General features: G+C 35.6%; 1 pseudogene across 1 annotated transcript; it reads right to left on the reverse strand.

Annotated features, from left to right (window-relative positions):
* Positions 1 to 561: 561 nt before the first annotated feature.
* LOC308429939 (elongation factor 1-alpha 1-like) lies at positions 562 to 4,860 on the reverse strand (annotated as a pseudogene). The gene is made up of 2 exons: positions 4,722 to 4,860; positions 562 to 1,952 (listed from the first exon to the last, which is right to left on the reverse strand). The product of its transcript is annotated as an elongation factor 1-alpha 1-like (transcript).
* Between the last annotated feature and the right edge of the window lie 3,249 nt (positions 4,861 to 8,109).

Below are 8,109 nucleotides of genomic sequence, written 5' to 3' on the forward strand. Positions count from 1 at the left end.
ACATAAGTTAGTTATTCATACATGATATAGTATATTATGCATTCTAATGTATATATATATATATATATATATATGCAATATATATATACTTGAAAATGCAAATGTATATATATATGTATATATATATATATATATATATATATATACAAATGGAGAGGCATATGCAAGTGATCTTGATTACATACACTGCTAACACACACACACACACACACACACACACACACACACACACACACACTACAACCCCCCAATGCAGATGTTCTTTTTTATTTTTAAGTGGGTCTCAAATTTCTGTGGCAGATTTTTGGTCAAGTTGTTTCCATTAAAAAGTACTGTTTTTCAAACTAATACCTTAAAATTCACACCACACACACACACACAGACACACACACACACATACAGACACACACAAATGGTCTGCAATACATTCTTTCCTTCTGAAGGTTTTAATATGCATTTTTATCATTAACCAGTCATTTGCTATTAAACTTAAATGGCTAGTTGAGACAAACATTCCTTGAATTTTTCTTCCACCACTGATTAAGACTGGAATGGCAGGTGTTAAAGATAATATTCATTTAGCCTTTTGAGCTTCTGGGCTGACTTGGTGACATTGCCAGCTCTAGCAGCCTTTTTGTCCACAGCTTTGATGACACCCACAGCAACTGTCTGCCTCATGTTACAAACAGCAAAACAACTAAGTGGAGGCTAGTCAGAGAAGCTCTTGACACACATGGGCTTGCCAGGGTTCATATCAACAATAGCAGCATCACCAGACTTCAAGAATTTGGGGCCATCTTCCAGCTACTTACCAGAACAATGAACTATCTTTTCTTTAAGCTCAGCAAACTTGTTAGGTATGTGTGCTCTGTGACAATTCAGAACAGGAGCATAGCCAGCACTAATTTGGCCTGGATGGTTCAGAATAATCACCTGAGCAGTGAAGCCAGCTGCTTCTATTGGTGGGTCATTTTTGCTGTCACAAGCAACAACTTTCACGGACAGGTTCTTTACATTGGAGTTTACATGTCCCTAAAAAGAGCTTCACTCAAAACTCCATGCTGCATTTCAAGAGACTTGACTTCAGTTGTTACACTGACTGGAGCAAAGATAACCACTATGCCAGGTTTGAGAACACTAGTTTCTACTCTGCCCAAGGGGACAGTGCCATTGCCCACAATTTTATAGACATCCTGGAGGGGCAGTCACAAAGGCTTGTCAGCTGGACAAGTTGGTGGCAGGATACAGTCCAAAGCTTCCAGCAGTGTGGTGCCACTGGCACTGCCATCTTTGCTGGTGAATTTTCATCCCATGAACCAAGACATAGTAGCACATGGATCTAGCATATTGTCACCATTTCATCCAGAATTTTGCACAAATGCTACTGTGTCAGGGTTGTAGCCAATTTTCTTAATGTAGGTGCTGATTTACTTAATGATTTCCTCATATCTCTTTAGACTGCATTGTGATTCAGTGGAATTCATTTTATTGACACAAATAATTAGTTGTTTCATGCCCAGGGTGTAAGCCAGAAGACCATGCTTAAGGATCTGCTCATTCTTGGAGATACAAGCTTCAAATTCACCAACACCAGCAGCAACAATCAGCACAACCATCAGCCTGAGATGTTCCTGTAAGCATTTTTTTGAAGAAGCCGCTCTGTCCTGGGACATCAATAAGAGTCACATAGTATTTGCTGATCTCAAATTTTCACAGGGAGATTTTAATATTGATAACATGCTCATACTCAGCTTTCAGTTTGTCCAAGACCCAGGCATACTTGAAGGAGCCTTTTCTTACCTCAACAGCCCCCTTTTCAAACCTTTAGATAGTTCATTTGTCGATTCCACCATGTTGGTAGATCAGATGGCCAGTTGTGGTAGACTGGCTGGAATCTACATGTCCAGTTACAATGATAATATTGATGTGAGTCTTTTCCTTTCCCAGTTTCTCTTTGAATCAGTGGCAGCTTTCACAATACTTGTATCCTGATGGGAAACCCATTGCAGAAAAAAAAAAAAAAACCAGATGTTCTTTAAAGCCCTTTGATGAATAGTTGTCTTCTTTCTTTCACTTTTTAAATAATTCTATATTAAACTGCATGAAAAGTCTAAAATTATACTTCCATTAACAGAAACAAACTAACACTAACAATTAAATTAAATTTATAAAACACCTGTCAATTATTTTGTAATGCATGATTTAAAATCTTTTAACTCTATAAAAAACTTATAAATATAAATACGAAGCTATATTAACTTAGAAAGTCTGAAAGTATAATTCAGAAATAATTGAAAGTAAAGGGGGAAAAAGCTCTAACTCACTATCAAAACCAGCATGAGGTATGAGTATACACTAATGAGAGTGATTTAATAAGCAAATAACAATAAGTCTTATATTGTATGGCGGAGGTCAAAGTTTGGCACTCAAGAGGCAAGATGTTTCCATGAGATATTTTGTTTATTCCACATATTGTTTGTTTTTCAGCATTATAAATCTTTTGGAATATTTTCCTATAAAAGCTGTCAAAGATCATCTTAGATCCCACAGAGTAAACTGAGGCATATAGCAAAGTATGACATTCATGATCAATGTTAGTGCTGATGGCACATGACAGGACTTGGTGCCAATAGGAACTGACAGAGGCTGCTGCTGATGCTGACAGCCTGTTGCAATTAGGTCTCATTCTTCCTCCCAAAAATAAGATTCAGACTCAAAATATATTTACAAACACCTTGCCCATGTAGCTAGGCTGTTTCTGACTAGATGTAACTTAAAATATCCTCTTTGTTTTAGCTCACATTTGTCCATGTGGGTAACTACCTCTATTCATGTACCATCCGTCTGTCTCATCACATATTCCAGAAGAGTCTCCTGACTGGCTCTATCCCAGAGTATTCTGTCCTTCCAGATGCCCCACCTTCTGTTTCTCACCTGAGCTAAAGGCTATAGGCTTTTACACTGACAAGTGGTGCATGTACACAATCCATAAGACTTCCTCTCTTCTGAAACCAATGATTAGAGAAAAGATGTGTGTTCTGGAAGGAGGATCACTACACACATAAACACACACACACGCACAAACACACACACAAACACATTCAAACATTGAATGGCTAGAATAATGCTCCAACAAGCAGTCCCCAAGCATTGTACACATACGCACACAAACACACACACACACACACACACACACACACACACACACACACACACACACACACACACTATACATCCATACTCTATATCACATGTACACATATACCTGGTGGATGGATGAATACAGTTCTAGCAACTTTATTTTATCTCCCATAGCTTATATATTCTTCTAAAATCTATTATATTCTATATTTATTTTATTTAATGACTATGAAAAATCAGTATGCTCCCTGATACCTTTATAAGAAATAACATTATGTAGTACAAGTAAAGAAAACAAATTATTCCCAAGAACCCAGGTGTATTCATAAATAAGTAGCATTAGAGATTAGCAAAATGTGAGAAAGCAATATAGTTTTTTCAGCCTCTTTTTCTTACTAGAATACAGTAATTTATGGTTACAAAAAAACAAATTATTTTATTATTTATCTTAAAAGGCAAAGTTATAAGAATCTTAAAAGGATAACAAATATAAACTTAATATCTATTTCAAATTTTCAGAATGTACGTCTACTCATCAGTAATTTTCATTAAGTCATTTAGTGAAGCTAGGGGACAAAATGGGTACAAAACTTAATCATCACCAGTCCAGCCTCAGTGATAGTCACATCAGCCAGTGCTGCCATTTTTCTTTTCCCCAGACCTTACAATATCCCTAGATTAACTCACAGGAGTATGCCTTTTTGAATTTCAGGTTGTTTCCTAAAATTTTCTACATCAGAGTCACTAGCAGTAATATCTTAACCTATCTTCACTGACAATATTATATTTCCAAATTCTTTCTGACCATCTACATTTCTAAGTTTGTTCCAAGGGTGGTGATTAAATTATTAATATTCTCTAGTAGCAATACCTGAAAGAGCTCAAGTATTATTGTGAGTCACTGCTCATTGAAAGGCTAGAAATACCCTTAAATTTCATACAATTCTTAGATTAAGAGCGATGTGAAGGCAATAGGCAGCGCAAAACTTTATAACAACATGAAGTCATCAGGTCGAGAAGTTCTCAGGGCTATGCCTATCTTAGGCAAACCCACTGGGGCTGTGTTAAACTGTGGGCCACATTCCATGAGATCTAAAGGCATTTCTTCTCCTGCTTGGTCCTTGGCAATGTCGAACATTTAAAAATTGAGAAATGATGCATTAAACCTGGCTTCCCAGTTAGTTAGTTTGTTTGTTTGTTTTTGGATATTCTCTGCATTTACATTTCAAATGTCATCCCTTTCTCCCAATCACACCCCCCTCCCATTGTCTCCATGGAGGTACTCCCTCTCCCAACCACCCTCTCAGGGTTGAGGATTTTGCATCTTCTACAATGTTTCTTTTGTAGCAGCTTTGATTGGTACTTGGTTAAGGCCAAGGCTTTCAGCTCTTTATGTTTCTGCTTTCTTTCTTTTTATTGATCTATTGCTGTTTTATTTTCCAAATGCTATGTTATTTGTATTCATTCATGTTATCTTTTTAGTATCTTTTACTGTTTGAAATTTGATACGTTCTTTGAAGTATGATTGTTTCGTAATGTAAGCCTTTGCATCTGTACTTCATCTTTCTTTGTTAACATACCTATTGGGCTGAATGGTAAGATATCACCTACCAGGAACTCTAGTAGAGACAGTTCCTGAGAAATATACTCCTTATCTACAAGCTCAAATAGAGCATAAATCTGAACATAGTCATGAAAAGACAGCTGTTGTGAGATCATCAGTGTATCTTTTTTTTTTATGTCTAGGAGACAATTTTGCCACAGTAATACTTTATTGACCTCTGGAGTAAAAAGATTTCATAAGCCCACACTCTCAACTGAGAAGTTATGAACAAAGGATACATTCTAGGTGATTAGAAGTCAGTCCTCATTAAGAGAAGAACTCCTAACAAGTCAATTATGCTCCAGTAGATGGCCTCAGACCTAGAAATGTAAGGACAGCACATATTTGACTTGATGAGCTATTACCTTAAGAAAAAGAGAAGACATGAATTACAGTATGGGAAACTGGAGCAGGATCTTAGATGAATTAAGAGGAGAATCTGAGTATTAATATGATCAAAATACATCATATAAAATTCTCATTCAATTAAAGACATTAATTAAAACAGTAAGATAAACTAGATGTGTTGAATACAATTCAATTGTAATTTTATACTAGGTTGGTTATTTGTCTGGCAGATAAGAGAGGAGTGTGGGGACATTTGTATTTTTCTTGTTAGGGGACAGCAAAGTAGCCATTCAGAATGGCATCTAGTTCTATCCAACCAAGAACTATGATACAGATATAATGTGTTCCACAGCAGAAACTAGGGAAATAAAACAAAACAAAAACAAAACAAAACAAAACATCAACAATATAATTCCCATTCTACAAGTGCTAGGAAATGTTCTCTGTTCAAAAGCATACTAGGTAGAAAACAACCTTGGCTCTGATGAGAACCACAGTGCTCTGCTCATTGGGTCCTTGAACAGAAAGCTGAGTCAAAGCATGCTCAGTTTATAAGCAGAAATGATAAGGTGGTATTCTTTGAATTTTTAAGCTTTATTTTCTTGGTAATTTTGAAGTAGTTGTGGAAATAAATTTTGTAGCCAATAAAGCTTCCAGTAATGCTGGTGTTAAATCTAAATATCAGCATCAATATTTCAATTTCAATTTAGTTACCAGGAAGTGTTGGTTCTGCCCACCTTGCTACTGCAATAATCTACTTTAAATATTAGTCTCTAGTTTCTGAAATTAGGTTTGTCTCCTGCCTAGATTCAATATCTGTGATAGTATATTTTTGGCCAGAGAATGGCACTATTATGAGGTATGGCCTTGTTTGAGTAGGTGTGTTACTGTGGGCATGGGCTTTGAGACCCTCATCACAGCTGCCATGAAGCCACTCTTCTCATGTTTGCCTTTGAAACAACTCAATGCCTGTCTAGACACTGCTATGCGCCTGTCTTGATGATAATAGACTTAACCACTGTAACTGTAAGCCAGTCCCAACTAATGTTGTCCTCATAAGAGTTGCCTAGGACATCATGTCTGTTCACTTGAGTAAAAGCACATCTTAGACAATATTTCCATTTTGTTTAAAGATATAAATACATGACAGCAACAGTTACTTTTATTTTTTTAAACAACTTTATTTTACAAAACAAAGATAAATGTACAGATTTTAAACATTTTTTGCTTAAAATTATACATTTTTGTCAGTACTTTTTTCAGATTTTAACATAATTTTTATATAAAACTATATGAATATATTTTTTAGTCAGTACTTGATTTTTTTCAAGGTTTGATCGTATGCCTTGAAAACTTAATAGTTACAATGAGCTAAAGTACATGTAAAACAAAATGTAACATGGAAATAGTTAAAGTTTTCTTGTTTATCATGTTATCATGGAAATAGTTAAAGTTACTTTTAAATGCATAGAGAAGCATTTCCAAATCCTTTAATAATCCACATTGATTCATTAAAGAGTGAGATGGGTTCCCAGCCCCTTCCTTCATTATTTGTTCTGCTAACCTCATGTTCTGTGTTATACATCTTATTCCCATTTCCAAAGACCTAATCTAATTAAAGGCAAGCAACTGACACATTTATGGATGGGTTTTTTAGGTAGTGAAATCATTGGAGTAACAGTGCCTATTAGAAAGTAATCATGATTTTAAGGTATATAGATTTACATTCCTTAATCTGTTTCCTCAAAAACATTCAACTTACATAACAATTGAAACTGAGGAAATTCAAGAAATCATCAGATCCTACTACCAAAACTTATACTCCACAAAATTGGAAAATCTGGAGGAAATAGACGAATTCCTAGACAGATACAAGATCCCAAAGTTAAACCAGGACCCAGTAAATTATCTAAATAACCCTATAACAACTAAAGAAATAGAAGAAGTCATCAAAAGCCCCCCAACCAAAAAAAGCCCAGGTCCAGACGGGTTCAGTGCAGAATTTTATCAGACATTTATTGTGGATATAACACCAATACTCTCCAAACTATTCCAAAAGATAGAATCAGATGGAATATTACCCAACTCATTTTTTGAGGCTACAATAACCCTCGTACCTAAACCACACAAAGACCCTACAAGAAAAGAGAACTTCAGAACAATCTCACTTATGAACATTGATGCAAAAATACTCAACAAAATCCTTGGAAACCGAATCCAAGAACACATCAAAACGATCACTCATCATGACCAAGTAGGCTTCATCCCTGGGAGGCAGGGATGGTTTAACATAAGGAAATCCATCAATGTAATCCACCCTATAAACAAACTTAAAGAAAAAAAAAAAACACATGGTCATCTAACTATATGCAAAGTTGTTTTGCATGTACTTTACACTCAAGGTAACTATTAGGTTTTCAATGCATACTGTCAAGCCCTTGAAAAAATCAAGTACTGACTAAAAAATACATTCACATAGTTTTATGTAAAACTTATCTTAATATCTGAAAAAACAGTACTGCCAAAAATGTTTAATTTTAAGCAAAAAATGTTTCAAATCTGTACATTTATCTGTGTTTTGTAAACTAAAGTCGTTTAAAAAAAAAACATAAAGAAATCCATCAACGTAATCCAAAATATAAACAAACTCAAAGATCAAAATCACATGGTCATCTCACTAGAAGCTCAGAAAGCATTTGACAAAATTCAACACCCCTTCATGTTAAAAGTCCTGGAAAGAACAGGAATCCAAGGTCCATACTTAAACATAATAAAAGCAATATACAGCAAACCAACAGCCAATATCAAAATTAATAGCGAGAAACTTGAAGCAATCCCACTAAAATCAGGGACTCGACAAGGCTGCCCACTCTCCCCCTACCTATTCAACATAGTACTGGATGTCCTGGCTGGAGCAATTAGACAGCAAAAGGAGATCAAGGGGATACAAATTGGAAAGGAAGAGATAAAAACATCACTCTTTGCCGATGACATGATAGTGTACTTGAGTGACCCGA

This window comes from Micromys minutus (assembly GCF_963924665.1).
Source record: "Micromys minutus genome assembly, chromosome: 14".
In the NCBI taxonomy this organism is placed as follows: domain Eukaryota; kingdom Metazoa; phylum Chordata; class Mammalia; order Rodentia; family Muridae; genus Micromys; species Micromys minutus.